Genomic DNA, 18010 nt, shown 5'->3' with positions numbered 1-18010 from the left:
TGAGATTCCTCTGTCTGAAGGCTCCAGCTCTGTGCTGTTGGGCTGAGATTCCTCTGTCTGAAGGCTCCAGCTCTGTGCTGTTGGGCTGAGATTCCTCTGTCTGAAGGCTCCAGCTCTGTGCTGTTGGTCTGAGATTCCTCTGTCTGAAGGCTCCAGCTCTGTGCTGTTGGTCTGAGATTCCTCTGTCTGAAGGCTCCAGGGATACCGTCTCAGTGTTTCTGCGGTCCAGTGATATTGCCGAGTGTCTTCAACCTTCCCAAATACTCACACGTCACCCCCCTGCTTACTTCCCTCCACTGGCTGCCTGTCATGGCTCGCATCAAATTCAAAACATTGGTGCTAGCCTTCCAAGCAGTTAAGGGGTCTGCCCCAGCTTACCTACAAAAAATCATCAGACCCTACACCCCTGCCAGACCTCTTCGTTCAGCCTCCACAGGCCGCTTGGCACCTCCCCCTCTCCGAACCTCCACCTCACGCTCACGACTACTGTCTGTTCTGGCTCCACGGTGGTGGAACGAACTCCCCGTTGAGGTCAGAACTGTAGAATCTCTCCCCACCTTCAAGCGCAAGCTGAAGACGCACCTCTTCAAGCAGCACCTCTCCCCATCCCTCCCTACCTCCCTGTGAACCTTAATTGTTGTCTTTGTGATTTACGTTGTATTTCAGTATTTTTAGTTGGCTAGGTAAGCAGTATTTGGATAGTTACGTTTGGTCACTTTTGCTTTGTTGTTTGTTTGTTTATTTGTTTAAAAAAATAATAAAAAATTTTTTTTTAAATAGGCCCTGGTCCTTATCTTTGTTGTAGGGGGAACAGTTGAAATTGTACTTTAGGGTCTTTCAGCGCACTTATCCCTGGTTATGGGTATGCACTTTGTTGTACGTCGCTCTGGATAAGAGCGTCTGCCAAATGCCAATAATGTAATGTAATGTAACGAGGGGTACTCATTAAGTTAGAAAATATAAAACATTTAGAATGTCTGGCATTTCGAGAAAGAAAATGTGTGTATGTGTATGTGTGTGTGTGTGTGTGTGCGCGCGCCCGTTTGGCGTTTTTGCCACCACTGCCCATAGCTTTGGACTTTAAAATGTCCGCTCACTGGAGTGTGTGTGAGTGTGTGTGTGTGCGCGTGTGTGTATGTATGAGTGCATGTATATACAGTATGTGTGTCTGCTCACTGGAGTGTGTGTGAGTGTGTGAGTGTGTGAGTGTGTGTGTGTGAGTGTGAGTGTGAGTGTGAGTGAGTGTGAGAGTGTGAGTGTGTGAGAGTGTGTGGCGTATGCTCTGTGCAGAATGTGTTTCAGTGCCCTGCTGCTTCTGTTTGCAGAATGAAAGTCTGAGATGAAAGCCACCAGGTTAATAAAACACAAATGTGGGGGTTAAATGTGAGTCTCCAGGTGTGATTACTTTACCGACTGTAACTAAACTGCAGTTTAGACTGAAGCTTCTGTACATTTAATTTTATTCCATAACTCCCATGGTGCCTTGCTCCTGTAATTGGCACCACAGCAGAATCTTACTGTGGGTGTGTTTCTTGAGCACTGAACATTATCATTATGTTGACTACTTTTACAGAAAGTACATTAAATTACACCATTATGCCATGTGCCGCCATCTGCCCCTCTATGCAGAGGAGGAACATAAACATTTGGGTTTATTTGGGTTTCATTGTAAGATTGCAGAAGACACATCACAATAATGACTGATAAGGTAAGGCGTGGCATTAAACAGAACTGATGAACATGTGAAAGACTGGTCTGCATGTCAGACAAATGAACACATTTTCCACTGTGACTAATTACCAGCAATTTCAAAATGATGTCATTTTCAGTTTTCTACTTAGGCCTAATTCCGGCATATTGTTAAACTGTGAGCTGGGATAGCCCCCGCCCAGGTCTGAAATCCCCAAAAATGACAAACCATTCTAAGCACAAGTTCAGCGATAACGGCTCTATCTTCAGTGTTCAGTGGTACTACCTGCCGCATGCTGATGAGGCTGACTTATGTCTGACCAAGCGCGTTTGTGTGTCCGCTGCGCCACACAGTCATACACGTCACTTCTGTTGTGACATCGGCTGTGGTGGAAGTGAGCTCTGAAGACCTCGTGGTGTGTGTGACATCACATGGCTGCTCACATCACTCCAGTCTTTAATCGGCACTCTTTAAGCTTGGGGTGTAGGGTCTGCAGTGAAAGTGTTGGGTGTAGGGTCTGCAGTGAAAGTGTTGGGTGTAGGGTCTGCAGTGAAAGTGTTGGGTGTAGGGTCTGCAGTGAAAGTGTTTGGGGTGTAGGGTCTGCAGTGAAAGTGTTGGGTGTAGGGTCTGCAGTGAAAGTGTTGGGTGTAGGGTCTGCAGTGAAAGTGTTTGGGGTGTAGGGTCTGCAGTGAAAGTGTTGGGTGTAGGGTCTGCAGTGAAAGTGTTTGGGGTGTAGGGTCTGCAGTGAAAGTGTTTGGGGTGTAGGGTCTGCAGTGAAAGTGTTGGGTGTAGGGTCTGCAGTGAAAGTGTTGGGTGTAGGGTCTGCAGTGAAAGTGTTGGGTGTAGGGTCTGCAGTGCGCAGTGTTTGGGGTGTAGGGTCTGCAGTGAAAGTGTTTGGGGTGTAGGGTCTGCAGTGAAAGTGTTTGGGGTGTAGGGTCTGCAGTGAAAGTGTTGGGTGTAGGGTATGCAGTGCGCAGTGTTTGGGGTGTAGGGTCTGCAGTGCGCAGTGTTTGGGGTGTAGGGTCTGCAGTGCGCAGTGTTTGGGGTGTAGGGTCTGCACTGCGCAGTGTTTGGGGTGTAGGGTCTGCGGTGCGCAGTGTTGGGGTGTAGGGTCTGCAGTGCGCAGTGTTGGGGTGTAGGGTATGCAGTGCGCAGTGTTTGGGGTGTAGGGTCTGCAGTGCGCAGTGTTTGGGGTGTAGGGTCTGCAGTGCGCAGTGTTTGGGGTGTAGGGTATGCAGTGCGCAGTGTGTTGGATGAGCCGCCCTGGCTGCCTGTGGGGGGGGGGGAATGTCAGGCAAAACTAAGTGAGGCGTTCAGGGGAATGGAGTCTGCCGCGTCACCCTAGAGAGACGGCGGGAACCAGTTTTGATAAAACAGCAAAAACAGGATTTCCAATGCAAAGCCAGCTCCAAACCAAAAGCAAATCTTCAGCACTGAGTTCGCTTGACGATCCAAACCTGCTCGTCCAGTGAGAGTACGGCAGGTGAACACTGGCTGAGGGCAGGTGGGGCAGGTGAACACTGGCTGAGGGCAGGTGGGGCAGGTGAACACTGGCTGAGGGCAGGTGGGGCAGGTGAACACTGGCTGAGGGCAGGTGAACACTGGCTGAGGGCAGGTGAACACTGGCTGAGGGCAGGTGGGGCAGGTGAACACTGGCTGAGGGCAGGTGAACACTGGCTGAGGGCAGGTGAACACTGGCTGAGGGCAGGTGGGGCAGGTGAACACTGGCTGAGGGCAGGTGAACACTGGCTGAGGGCAGGTGGGGCAGGTGAACACTGGCTGAGGGCAGGTGGGGCAGGTGAACACTGGCTGAGGGCAGGTGGAGCAGGTGAACACTGGCTGAGGGCAGGTGAACACTGGCTGAGGGCAGGTGGAGCAGGTGAACACTGGCTGAGGGCAGGTGAACACTGGCTGAGGGCAGGTGGAGCAGGTGAACACTGGCTCTGGGCAGGTGGGGAAGTTGAACAGGTGGTGTCTGAAGGGGAGAAAAGGTGTTTTAAGTCCAGCGATTTCCCCTCATTTAGGCAAGTGTGTTTTGTAGTTCATTTATCTTCACGTATTGGACCCTTATGTTGCTATTAGCATGTTAGTGTGTAGATTACTAGGAAGTTTGTATGTCCCAGTTAGTGAACATAATTTTTCAAGTATAAGGTTCCAAGTATAAATATTGTTGTATTGTGTTATATTTGCGTTTAGCTTTTAATTAGGCTAAATTAAAAAGGTGTAATCATAATTCATTTCATAACTCGACAAAGCTATTTCCAGACACAGAGCTGAAATGTGACACCAGGTCTGATGAGATGATTCAGGTGATCTTTCCTGGTGTGTGTGTGTGTGTGTGTGTGTGTGTGTGTGTGTGTGTGTGTGTGTGTGTGTGTGTATGTGTGTGTATGTATGTGTGTGTGTGTGTGTGTGTGTGTGTGTGTGTGTGTGTGTGTGTGTGTGTATGTGCGAGTGTGTGCGAATGTGAGTGTGAGTTTTCTGCTCTTCTGAGTCTTTCCTGCTGTTGATTTAACACTGAAATGCTCTCTGGCTGTGTGCTGATATACTGAGAATAGTGCATGCAGTGAGATGTTACAGGTAGAGTGCAGTGATATTACAGGTAGAGTGCAGTAAGATATTACAGGTAGAGTGCAGTGTGATATTACAGGTAGAGTGCAGTGTGATATTACAGGTAGAGTGCAGTGAGATATTACAGGTAGAGTGCAGTGTGATATTACAGGTAGAGTGCAGTAAGATATTACAGGTAGAGTGCAGTGTGATATTACAGGTAGAGTGCAGTGTGATATTACAGGTAGAGTGCAGTGAGATATTACAGGTAGAGTGCAGTGAGATATTACAGGTAGAGTGCAGTGTGATATTACAGGTAGAGTGCAGTGAGATATTACAGGTAGAGTGCAGTGTGATATTACAGGTAGAGTGCAGTGAGATATTACAGGTAGAGTGCAGTGTGATGTTAGAGGCAGCAACTTCACCACAACAGCAGTGGTTAGAGAGCTGCAGAAACTGAATATCAGGCCTTGAGGTGGTGATGTCCATGGCAATGTGATAGTTCTATAGGGCGTGGGTAGGCGGGGAAGGGGAGATCTATACACGACTTAAATGTAGTTTATCTGCTACCATAACTACAGCTTCTGTTAGTAAAGGCTCCCATGATGGTACGTTGCTTCAGTCACAATCTCTGTGGCATTAAAGATGGAAATCAGAAGAGCCAAAATGACAGTGAGGGAAGGGCTGAAAGGAGGGAAAATGAGCAGTGCTCTCTAATCCAGCTCTCAGAGGAAACGTCTGCACTATGGTCCTTAATGTTTTAAGAGGTGTGCGGTAACCATGGACACGGCAGATTATGCTCTTCTTAAATTTGTGTGCCTTTATTAATAGCTAACCTGAAATGAAAACCCAGTTCCGTAAAGTATGTGAAATGTGATTTCAGAGGGAACGTCTGTGAAATGTGATTTCAGAGGGAGAGACCTTGTTTCCTCTGTGCCTCACTTAGTAACAGGGATGGCCACAGGTGTAGGCTGGGCATTTAGCGCAGGGAGGAGCAGTCTGGGGCAGTTAGCGCAGGGAGGGGCAGTCTGGGGCAGTTAGCTCAGGGAGGGGCAGTCTGGGACAGTTAGCTCAGGGAGGGGCAGTCTGGGACAGTTAGCTCAGGGAGGGGCAGTCTGGGGCAGTTAGCTCAGGGAGGGGCAGTCTGGGGCAGTTAGCTCAGGGAGGGGCAGTCTGGGGCAGTTAGCTCAGGGAGGGGCAGTCTGGGGCAGTTAGCTCAGGGAGGGGCAGTTTGGGGCAGTTAGCTTTGGGGGGCAGTCTGGGGCAGTTAGCTCGGGGGGGGCAGTCTGGGGCCTGGCTGTGTCCTTGACACAGTGTGGGGGGGTTGGGTAGTAATTTGCCTGGGGGGGGGGTGCTCTCTCCGCAGGGTCAGGCCTGATGGGAAAGAGGGAATATTCCAAACGGAGAGAAAGGAAGTGAGAGAGAGAGAGAGAGAGAGAGGGGGAGAGAGAGAGAGAGTGAGAGAGAGAGAGAGAGAGAGAGAGAGAGAGGGAGAGAGAGAGAGGGGGAGAGAGAGAGAGAGAGAGAGAGAGGGGGAGAGAGAGAGAGAGAGGGAGAGAGAGAGAGAGAGAGAGTGAGAGAGAGAGAGAGAGAGAGAGAGAGAGGGGGAGAGAGAGAGAGAGAGAGAGAGAGAGGGAGAGAGAGAGAGAGAGAGGGAGAGAGAGAGAGAGAGAGAGAGTGAGAGAGAGAGAGGGGGAGAGAGAGAGAGAGAGAGAGAGAGAGAGAGAGAGAGAGAGAGGGCAGATGGAGGCGGATGAATGCGCGTGGACCACGGAGGCAGTGCTGTTTTTACAGACGTGCTCTCTCTGGGCGGGTTGGGTCAGCACCGGGCCCAGCAGTGTTCAGGAGCCGGAGAGCCATCTTCTGGGCTGTTTCAGACACATTCACCAAGTAAACGCTGATTTTGGCTTCAGCCCATCAAGTATTTTCATCACATGTTCAAACTTCCCCCCGTTTCACAAAACGCCTGCAGTCCTAAATTAGACCTGAACACTGTGCTGCACTGTGATCTGGAATAGAGCCATCGCCCCTGAGCTCCACATTAAAACGCAGACGCTCATTTCAGTCTGTCCAATCACAGTGTGCGTTTCAGCCGTCAGCAGGCTTAGTGTCAAACGCATTACCATGTAGCGTTTGCTCACACTGTCAGTCAGGTGGTCTGACAGCTGATGGAAGACGGAGAAGACGTTTACCCCTGATGCTGCAGTGCACAGTTACAATACTTTACTGTAGTTTTATTGCAGGATGTTTTGTGGGGGGCGTGGCTGACATTTCTGATTGACTCTGGACTCGGTAGCCGGGTACACTGAAACGACGCCCTGTTCCACCGCTCCTGTGCCGGATCTGCTGTGACTGCTGTTCACCTGGGTCTCAATCCTCTCGCCCTCATGTCGTGTTTTAATCCAAGACTGTTCCACTGCAGCCCTGTTTGTTGTTGTTCTGATGACCTTCAGTATGCGCTTATTGTACGTGGCTTTGGATGAAAGCGTCCGCTAAATAAATGTAATGTACTGTAACGTAACGACATCGGCCATCGAGGACCTGAGCAGCGGTCAGCATGGGTTGAGGGTCAAGGGTCAAGGGTCAAAGGCCGCTCCGTCTCCCACTCCGCTCCCTGATTCCAGAATGTTCCGAGGCGCGTGTTCCCAGACCTCAGCGTTCCTCTCCCTCTCGCAGCACTGTGCTTCCTGCCCTGGCATTAAAATACGCCTCTTCACATGTTCGCTGAGGGCGGAGCCTGACGTTTCTGTGTCTGCTTCTTTCAGGGCTCTGGAGATCTGCAGGGAGAGCATCGCAAATGAAAGGTAACAGACACCCCTGAACTTCAACCTAAAAATCACCAGAGCTTTTTTAAAATCTGCGTTTCAGTTTCCACCACAAATCAATTAACATCACCAACAAAAGTGAAACGCTAGATGCTGTGTGTTTGTGTCGTAGGATGAAGTTGTTTTGTGCACGTATGTGTGTCAGTCGTGGGTGTAGAAGGGTTTTTCTCTGGGTTTTGCTGCCAGGCTTGATGGCGGGTATGGCAGTCGGGTTAGGCAGTGGTCTGACTCACTGTGGTTGTTCTCTGAACTCTTTGAACGTTTCCTGCGCTGGCGGTCACACTCATATTTGATCATATTCTGTGCTGGTATTCGCCCAGCTGGTGCTGTGCACGGTGCCACTGTCACACAGTGGAGACACAAGGATCACATCCTCCTCCTTCATCTCAGCGGCAGAAACACACGCTCAGTGTGGAGTTTATTAGGTAGACCGGTACACAAATATCGAATCAGTCAATCATGTGGCAGCAACTCAATGCATAAAAGCATGCAAACATGGTTAGGAGGTTCAGCTGTTGTTCAGACCAAATGTCAGAATGAGGAAGAAATGTGATCTAAGTTGATGATTGTTGGTGGCAGACAGGTGGTTTGAGTATCTCAGAAACTGCTGATTTCCTGGGATTTTCATGCACACTAATCTCTAGAGTTCATCAAGAATGGTGCAAAAAAACTAACAAAAAAATCCAGTGAGCAGCAGTTCTGCAGACAGAAACGCCTTGCTAATGAGAGACGTCAAAGGAGAAGGGCCAGACTGGTCAAAGCTGACAGGAAGGTGACAGTAACGCAAATAACCACACATTACAACAGTAGTATGCGGAAGAGCATCTCTGAACACACAACGAGTTAAATGTCTAAGTGGAGAGGCTACAGCTGCAGAAGACTTAAAAACTCTAATAAATACCTAATAAAGTGCTCATTGAGTGTAGATATCAACACATACAACCAACAACCAATCAGCACCTAGAGCTGAACAACCAATCAGCAGCTGCAGCTAAACAACCAATCGGCACCTTCAGCTAAACAACCAGTCAGCACCATGGACTTGTACCATGACTTGTACATGGACTTGACCCATCTTTCAGGGTCATTGGACCTTCCAGAACCAGAACCGGAATCAGAAGCAGACATTGCGTTTGGCTAATGACTGACGGAATGATGGATAGTATTTGAGGTGAAGATGTCATTCTGTGGAGAGCTCAGCCAAAATGATGAACTGCTTTCATAGTTCAGGAATTGGGGAATTCTAGGCACAGTGTAGTATCAGTGTCCAGTGAGGGTTTTCCGAAGCAGAGGGAGTTTTCGGGAAAAGCGATGGTGGGTTTGTAGGTCATGTTGTTCCAGTGCTGGTGCTCCATGGGCTGAATTAAAGTGCCCTTTACAACATGGCGAACCGCAATCAATCACCCCGGAAAACCCGCTCCCGCTCCGTAGTTAAAATGATAAAGTATTCAGGAGGAACGGGGTCATGGCCACAGTACGGGGCTCCAGGAGTGAAGTCTGGTCCTGTGAGTAGTGTTGTAGTTTATTACAGGGGGTTGTGAGTTTGGGATGTTGTAGTTTATTACAGGGGGTTGTGGGTTTGGGATGTTGTAGTTTATTACAGGGGGCTGTGGGTTTGGGATGTTGTAGTTTATTACAGGGGGCTGTGGGTTTGGGATGTTGTAGTTTATTACAGGGGGTTGTGGGTTTGGGATGTTGTAGTTTATTACAGGGGGCTGTGGGTTTGGGATGTTGTAGTTTATTACAGGGGGCTGTGGGTTTGGGATGTTGTAGTTTATTACAGGGGGTTGTGGGTTTGGGATGTTGTAGTTTATTTCAGGGGGCTGTGGGTTTGGGATGTTGTAGTTTATTACAGGGGGTTGTGGGTTTGGGATGTTGTAGTTTATTACAGGGGGCTGTGGGTTTGGGATGTTGTAGTTTATTACAGGGGGTTGTGGGTTTGGGATGTTGTAGTTTATTACAGGGGGCTGTGGGTTTGGGATGTTGTAGTTTATTACAGGGAGCTGTGGGTTTGGGATGTTGTAGTTTATTACAGGGGGCTGTGGGTTTGGGATGTTGTAGTTTATTACAGGGGGTTGTGGGTTTGGGATGTTGTAGTTTATTACAGGGGGTTGTGGGTTTGGGATGTTGTAGTTTATCACAGGGGGTTGTGGGTTTGGGATGTTGTAGTTTATTACAGGGGGTTGTGGGTTTGGGATGTTGTAGTTTATTTCAGGGGGCTGTGGGTTTGGGATGTTGTAGTTTATTATAGGGGGTTGTGGGTTTGGGATGTTGTAGTTTATTACAGGCGGTTGTGGGTTTGGGATGTTGTAGTTTATTACAGGGGGTTGTGGGTTTGGGATGTTGTAGTTTATTGCCGAAGGGGTTGTGGGTTTGGGACGTTGTAGTTTATTGCAGAAGGGGTTGTGGGTTTGGGATGTTGTAGTTTATTGGAGAGGGTGGTTGTGGGTTTTTGGGGGACTGGGGACTGGAGTGTAAACGTTTTTTTTTTTTTGCCGCTGCTGTGCGTTTGAAACCGCTATGCATGATGGGACAGGAAAGCAGGCGTGGGCAGAGCAGCTGTGGTGGGCTGCTGCCGTTCACACTGATGTGTTGTGGGGGGAGGGGTCTGTGCGGGGAATCGGTGGCGTGATTGACCCATCGATGGGAGTTGGGGGGGGTCTGTGTCATTGCGGGGGGGTTCAGCCAGGGACAGGCGGCGGGGGGCGGGGGGCGGGGGGCGTCGCTGACAGTGCTCGTGACACATCGTTTCCACGGTGACCTGACCTCAGGGGAGCCGGGACAGACAAGCATCATGTTACCATGAGAGAGAGGGGGGGGTGTGCCATGTGATTACGCTTATTACTGAGAGAGGGAGAGAGAAGGGGAGAGAGAAAGAGGGGGAGGGGGAGAGAGAGAGAGAGGGACAGAAAGAGGGAGAGAGACAGGGAGAGGGAGGGAGGGAGAGATAGAAAGCGAGAGAGGCGGAGGGAGGAACAGAGCGTTCTCTTGCTCACAGTAATGGGAGGGAGGATAAACACACCACTGTACTGTACAGATAAACAGCGTATTCCTGAGGACTGTACAGATACACAGCGTATTCCTGAGGACTGTAAAAGCTGTGTCAGTTAGTGGCAGTGTTGGGGGGCCCTGCTGTGGGTCACAGTGGCAGTGTTGGGGGGCCCTGGTGTGGGTCACAGTGGCAGTGTTGGGGGCCCTGCTGCGGGTCCTCCATGTGAACCCGCGCTTTTACATCTGCCGCCCATTCCTTCACCTGGAAATGTCTCATTTCACCTGCTGTGTGCTCTAATAAGGCCACTCTTGTCATCTTTTACAACGTAATACAATCAACACTATAAACGCAGTCAAACAATAAGAAGATTGAACTGGTGTGACCCTCTGTCAGAGTGTGTGAGTGCTGTAGGACCCTGTCTCAGCAGGGGACATGCGATACACTCGCTGTGCTGTATACTGTGTACTGTACTCCGTGTTACTGTGGGACAGGCCGCCTGCGCTCTTATTGTGCTCTTTATGGCCCCTGCTGACCCCTGTGAGGTAATGTACCTCTGACAGGTCAGCTTACAGGTGCACATGCATGCCCACAAGCCCCGCCCCCTGCTGTGTTACAGAACATTCTGTACTGCTCATGTTCCTGTGTGCGTGCGTGTGTTTGTGTGTGTTTATGTTCTGTAACCATGTTCCTGTGCGTGTGTGTGTGCGTGTGTTTATGTTCTGTAACCATGTTCCTGTGTGTGTGTGTTTATGTTCTGTAACCATGTTCCTGTGTGTGTGTGTGTGTTTATGTTCTGTAACCATGTTCCTGTGTGTGTGCATGTGTGCATGTGTGTGCGTTTATATTTTGTGTGACCATTTTCCTGTTCCTGTGTGTGTGCGTGCGTGTGCCTTTAAGTTTAGTAACCTTGTTCTTGTTTGTAAAAGAACATGCATTTATATAGCCCTTTTATTCAGTGCTTTACAATTAATGCCTCTCATTCATTCATTCACACACACTCACACACACACACACACTCACACACACACACACGGTGTGTGTGTGATATGTGTGTATGTTGTGTGTCCATGGTGTGTGTTTGATATGCGTGGATGTTGTGTGTCCATGGTGTGTGTGTGATATGTGTGGATGTTGTGTGTCCATGGTGTGTGTGTGATATGCGTGGATGTTGTGTGTCCATGGTGTGTGTGTGTGATATGCGTGGATGTTGTGTGTCCATGGTGTGTGTGTGTGATATGCGTGTATGTTGTGTGTGCATGGTGTGTGTGTGATATGCGTGTATGTTGTGTGTGCATGGTGTGTGTGTGATATGCGTGTATGTTGTGTGTCCATGGTGTGTGTGTGATATGCGTGGATGTTGTGTGTCCATGGTGTGTGTGTGTGATATGCGTGGATGTTGTGTGTCCATGGTGTGTGTGTGTGATATGCGTGGATGTTGTGTGTCCATGGTGTGTGTGTGATATGTGTGGATGTTGTGTGTCCATGGTGTGTGTGTGATATGCATGGATGTTGTGTGTCCATGGTGTGTGTGTGTGTGATATGCGTGGATGTTGTGTGTCCATGGTGTGTGTGTGTGATATGCGTGTATTTTGTGTGTGCATGGTGTGTGTGTGATATGCGTGTATGTTGTGTGTCCATGGTGTGTGTGTGATATGCGTGGATGTTGTGTGTGCATGGTGTGTGTGTGATATGCGTGTATGTTGTGTGTCCATGGTGTGTGTGTGTGATATGCGTGTATGTTGTGTGTCCATGGTGTGTGTGTGATATGCGTGTATGTTGTGTGTCCATGGTGTGTGTGTGATATGCGTGGATGTTGTGTGTGTATGGTGTGTGTGTGATATGCGTGTATGTTGTGTGTCCATGGTGTGCGTGTGTGATATGCGTGTATGTTGTGTGTGCATGGTGTGTGTGTGATATGCGTGTATGTTGTGTGTCCATGGTGTGTGTGTGATATGCGTGTATGTTGTGTGTCCATGGTGTGTGTGTGATATGCGTGGATGTTGTGTGTGTATGGTGTGTGTGTGATATGCGTGGATGTTGTGTGTCCATGGTGTGTGTGTGATATGCGTGGATGTTGTGTGTGTATGGTGTGTGTGTGATATGCGTGGATGTTGTGTGTCCATGGTGTGTGTGTGATATGCGTGGATGTTGTGTGTGTATGGTGTGTGTGATATGAATCCAAACTGAATGTGCATCTCAGGCCCTGCAGTACAGGAAGTGTGTTACCTCTGTGACACGCAGCAGCAGCTACAGAGGGCTTTGTCACGATGATCTCCAACATCTCGTGGTTCACTCATGTGGTCATAAGCAATGGTCGGCTATTTCCGTCCATCGTCATGGTAACGCTTTGTCTGGGAGGCTGTGACGTGATTAGACGTGTCTAATGGGAGATGTTTGAGGTTGTGTGGTGGTTTAGATTAGACTTATCTAATGGGAGACGTTTGAGGTTGTGTTGTGGTTTAGATTAGACGTGTCTAATGGGAGATGCTTGAGTTTGTGTTGTGGCTCAGGTTGGATGTGTCTAATGGGAGATGTTTGTGTTGTGGCTCAGGTTGGATGTGTCTAATGGGAGATGTTTGAGGTTGTGTTGTGGTTTAGATTAGACGTGTCTAATGGGAGATGTTTGAGGTTGTGTGGTGGTTTAGATTAGACGTGTCTAATGGGAGATGCTTGAGTTTGTGTTGTGGCTCAGGTTGGATGTGTCTAATGGGAGATGTTTGTGTTGTGGTTCAGGTTGGATGTGTCTAATGGGAGATGTTTGTGTTGTGGCTCAGGTTGGATGTGTCTAATGGGAGATGTTTGTGTTGTGGTTCAGGTTGGATGTGTCTAATGGGAGATGTTTGTGTTGTGGTTCAGGTTGGATGTGTCTAATGGGAGATGTTTGTGTTGTGGTTCAGGTTGGACGTGTCTATTGGGAGATAAACTCTGGTTTAGGGGCGACCTGTAGTGTAGTGGTTAGGGTAAATGACTGGGACACGCAAGGCCGTGGGTTCTAATCCCGGTGTTTCCACAATAAGATCCACACAGCCGTTGGGCCCTTGAGCAAGGCCCTTAACCCTGCATTGCTCCAGGGGAGGATTGTCTCCTGCTTAGTCTAATCAACTGTACATCGCTCTGGATAAGAGCGTCTGCCAAGTGCCAATAATGTAATGTAATATAATGTAATCTTTTCAGCAGGGGTTCTACACGTCGCTAGCTTCAGTGGCTACCAGCTCTCCCAAGGCGGCTTTGCGGTTTGGTGGAAAAGCAGGGCTGGATTTCGGCCGAATGACCATGTAACTATGGAAACGCCATTGCTGTACTTTTCACGGGCGATATCAGCAGCGATGCGTCTCGTAACGTCGGTCTGATGACGTGGCTCCGTGGCCGTAGGACGACTGAGGCGTGCTGCAACAGCCGCTTAATGAGTAACGTTTTACAGATTAACATTTTCTGCTTTTATGCAACTCTTGCCAAAAAGTGGGTCATTTGGCCCCGAAAAAAAGCACACAGCCGTATTTGTGCATATATTGTGTGTGCTTGTGCACATGAGTACATGTTTGTGTACGTGCGTGTGTTTGTGGACGAAAGCTTGTGTGCATGTGTGTTTCAGCGTTTCAGAGTAACACACTGTTCCAGGACAGACATATTTGAATATTGCATGGTTTTGTTGTGAACATATGACCACAGTGGCTAACACAGCAGCCCATACATAATGCTGCGTCGTGTTAAACATCAACGGGACATAACTGAGGTCTGAGACCCGCCTGTCTGTTTCACCGCGCAGTACGCATCTGCGTGCCAAAAATAAATTGGAGTCACAATGTTAATATTCACTCGACCGTGAGCTGCCGCTGTTATGGCCAAATAACTCAGAATATCCCTCTGGCTTTCGCAGTTAATCCACATCCAGATCGTCTTTATGAACAGCAGTTGATGGGCATTTCTACGCTGATACACAGTACCTATGAACAGCAGTTGATGTGCATTTCTACACTGATACACAGTACCTATGAACAGCAGTTGATGTGCATTTCTACACTGATACACAGTACCTATGAACAGCCGTTGATGTGCGTTTCTACACTGATACACAGTACCTATGAACAGCAGTTGATGTGCATTTCTACACTGATACACAGTACCTATGAACAGCAGTTGATGTGCATTTCTACACTGATATGCAGCAGTTCATTTCCATGGGGTGTGTAGTGTGTCATTACACGGGTCCCCTCTACGCACTGTCTGTACCGGGGCCTGTCTGTACGGGGGCCTGTCTGTACGAGGGCCTGTCTGTACGGGGGCCTGTCTGTACGGGGGCCTGTCTGTACGAGGGCCTGTCTGTACGAGGGCCTGGCTGTACGAGGGCCTGTCTGTACGGGGGCCTGTCTGTACGAGGGCCTGGCTGTACGAGGGCCTGTCTGTACGGGGGCCTGTCTGTACGAGGGCCTGGCTGTACGAGGGCCTGTCTGTACGGGGGCCTGTCTGTACGAGGGCCTGGCTGTACGAGGGCCTGTCTGTACGAGGGCCTGGCTGTACGGGGGCCTGTCTGTACGAGGGCCTGTCTGTACGAGGGCCTGTCTGTACGAGGGCCTGTCTGTACCGGGGCCTGTCTGTACCGGGGCCTGGCTGTACGGGGGCCTGTCTGTACGAGGGCCTGTCTGTACGAGGGCCTGTCTGTACCGGGGCCTGTCTGTACCAGGGCTGATGTGCTGCTGAACTTCTGTCTCACGAACAAAGGGGACTGACACATTAAAAAACATGGTCACATTCATTTTCAATAATCAGTTAATAAATCAGTTAACTAAAGAAACAGGACACGTGGGGTGTGGAAGTCGGTAGAGTGAGAGTGGATGTGTGTGAGTGGATGTGAGAGTGGATGTGTAAGAGAGAATGTGAGAGAGTGGATGTGAGAGAGCGGATGTGAGAGTGAGATGTGAGAGCGGATGTGAGAGAGTGGATGTGTGAGAGTGGGGTGTGAGAGTGGATGTGTGAGAGTGGATGTGTAAGAGTGGATGTGAGAGAGTGGATGTGCGAAAGTGGGGTGTGAGAGTGGATGTGAGAGTGGGATGTGAGAGTGGATGTGAGAGAGTGGATGTGAGAGAGAATGTGTGAGAGTGGGGTGTGAGAGTGGATGTGTGAGAGTGGATGTGTGCGTGTGGATGTGTGAGCGTGGATGTGTGAGAGGATGTGAGAGTGTGGATGTGTGAGAGTGGGTGTGTGAGAGTGGATGTGAGCGTGGATGTGTGAGTGTGGATGTGAGAGTGGGGATGTGTGAGAGTGGGTGTGTGAGAGCGGATGTGAGAGTGCGGATGTGAGAGTGGATGTGTGAGTGTGGGTGTGAGAGTGGATGTGTGAGAGTGGATGTGTGAGTGTGGATGTGAGAGTGGATGTGCGAGAGTGGATGTGTGAGTGTGGATGTGAGAGTGTGGCTGCGAGAGTGGATGTGTGAGTGTGGATGTGAGAGTGTGGATGTGAGAGAGTGAATGTGTGAGAGTGAATGTGAGAGAGTGAATGTGAGAGAGTGGATGTGAGAGTGTGGATGTGAGAGAGTGGATGTGAGAGTGGATGTATGAGAGTGGATGTGTGAGAGTGGATGTGTGAGTGTGGATGTGAGAGTGGATGTGAGAGTGGATGTGTGAGCGTGGATGTGAGAGTGGATGTGTGAGTGTGGATGTGAAAGTGTGGATGTGAGAGTGTGGATGTGAGAGTGGATGTGTGAGAGTGGATGTGTGAGTGTGGATGTGAGAGTGCGGATGTGCAAGTGTGGATGTGAGAGTGGCTGTGTGAGAGTGGATGTGAGAGAGTGGATGTGAGAGAGTGGATGTGAGAGTGGATGTGTTAGAGTGGATGTGTGCGTGTGGGGTGATGTGTTGTCTGATGAGGGAGAGTGCAGACTACAGACAGCCACATTTTAACATCTGGCCACAGCTGCTCCCAATCGTGCCAACGACCTGGTACTCCGCCCACTAGGCACCTGTGAATGAGCAGCACGGAGCGGGGGGGCGGACCACCTGTTACTGGAGAACATTGGTCTCTGAAGGGTCTCCGTTTGCCTTCTTTCAGGGACAACTCTCTCCAGACTCCACCCGTTACTATAATTCTTCAGTTAGATGTTCTATATAACTTTTGAAGGTTGAACTTTAAATAAAAATAGTTTCCCCATGGAAGAGTTTGTGCTATGGTCTGGATTAAGTGCTGTGTTGTTGGGTGGAGTTTGGGCTATATTCTGGATTAAGTGCTGTGTTGTTGGGTGGAGTTTGGGCTATGGTCTGGATTAAGTGCTGTGTTGTTGGGTGGAGTTTGGGCTATATTCTGGATTAAGTGCTGTGTTGTTGTTGGGTGGAGTTTGGGCTATGGTCTTGATTAAGTGCTGGGCCGTTGCTTGTTTAGTTTTCCAATTCCCTCAGTAATTTCAAATTTTGTGTTTTAATTTAGTTACTATTTTTAGAATATTGCGATTGTTGATTAGAGGAACAGTTTAGTAGATTGAGTTTTTCATTGTATTTGTAGCAGCATTGAACTCCTGTACTTGAGCTCAGTAACAGCTTCAGGACGGTCTGCGGCTGTAGGTGGTGCTTATACAAATTCCAGATCAAGATATGATTAAACTAATTACGTTTTTAAGAGAGGAAGTCTAATGGCCCTGTTAGATGTGCTTCTTTGCAGTGTTTTTGTAGTGTTTTCTTGTTTCTTATTATAAATGTGATCTTTAATGTGTTCTTTCGGCAAAAGACAGGATCACAGAAATGAGAATGATTTGTATGAATGGAAACTATTGCATAATAAGACATTCGTAACAAATTAACTAATTTGATTGTCAAATGAGCGGCGTGTTGTCCCGTTGCTCGTTCATTAAACATTCTGTTCAGTGCACATCGTGGCATTTTCATACGCTATTTTTAAACTCTGCCGTGATGTGAACTTATCGAACTGGAGAAGGACTACTATCCCAGGACATTCCATCATCTCTTAGCTATTAAAAAAACGATTTAAAATTAAACAACAAAGCTTTAATTTAGTCGCCCAGTAAATGAAATGTTCACAATCCTTTGTGAATCAATATTGAAGCATATGAAAAAATAGCCTCTGCTTGTAATTAAATGAGACCTCTTAGGTTATGCTTACGTGTTGGAAGGGTAAATATTAAATCATTATTATTGCAATTACCTTATTAGTTTATGACTTTTCATGAGTTGTGATGCACTTTGGCACACATAATTACGATGTTTAGAGCTGTCTCCTTTAATTAGCAGGTGATTGTATCAGCGATGTAATTAATGTCACCGCTTCCTCGGGGGTTGGAGCAGTGGGGTAATGAGACGTGTTTATTTCAGCGAAGAAGGCCGTCCACCTTTCTGTAAATATTACACGACAGCCATGATGACATAGTGGACCTGTCTGTGTACATGTTTACACTAAAGCACATCACGGTTTATATCATCTCCTCCAGCCATGAAACGCGTGTGATAGACCGCCTTTTATTCTCAACTTATCTGCCTGTCTGTCTCTGTCTATCTCTGCCTGTTTGTCTCTGTCTATCTCTGTGTGTGTCTGTGTGTCTCTGTGTCTGCCTATGTGTTTCTGTTTGTCTCTGTGTCGGTGTGTGTCTGTCTGTGTTTGTCTGGCTGTGAAAGGAGGATGAACAGATGAGTCACGCTGGTACGATCTGTACGCTTACCTCCCTGCTGATGTGTCATGGTTAAATACCACTTCACTTAGCAGAGGCTTGACAGGAACATGAATAATTATTCCTGTAATGGGGAAAATGTTCCAAAACCAGTTCTTTTCTCAAGGAAATGAATTGCTTGAATAATTGACCCATTTGAAGCTCATGCGTCATGTGAGAGTTTCAGTGTAATGAAGCTTTTCTCCAGGAGCAGTGAAAGCAGTTTTATAATAACGTTGAGGGGCGGTCTGTTTGTACTCTGATATTCCCCGCCTTTATGTTTCTGACCCCTGGGGCTGTTTCTG

General features: G+C 48.4%; 1 long non-coding RNA gene across 1 annotated transcript in view; it reads left to right on the top strand.

Annotated features, from left to right (window-relative positions):
• LOC133115206 (uncharacterized) overlaps positions 1-18010 on the top strand; it is a 79216-nt gene that overhangs the window by 21717 nt on the left and 39489 nt on the right. Inside the window, exon 2 of the long non-coding RNA XR_009705610.1 lies at positions 7006-7044. This is a non-coding gene — a long non-coding RNA (uncharacterized LOC133115206). The remainder of the gene's footprint in view (positions 1-7005; positions 7045-18010) is intronic.

Source organism: Conger conger, chromosome 16 (genome assembly GCF_963514075.1).
Source record: "Conger conger chromosome 16, fConCon1.1, whole genome shotgun sequence".
Classification (NCBI taxonomy): Eukaryota; Metazoa; Chordata; class Actinopteri; order Anguilliformes; family Congridae; genus Conger; species Conger conger.
Note: the sequence above shows the minus strand (reverse complement) of the source record. Positions and strands in the feature narration are given on the sequence as shown.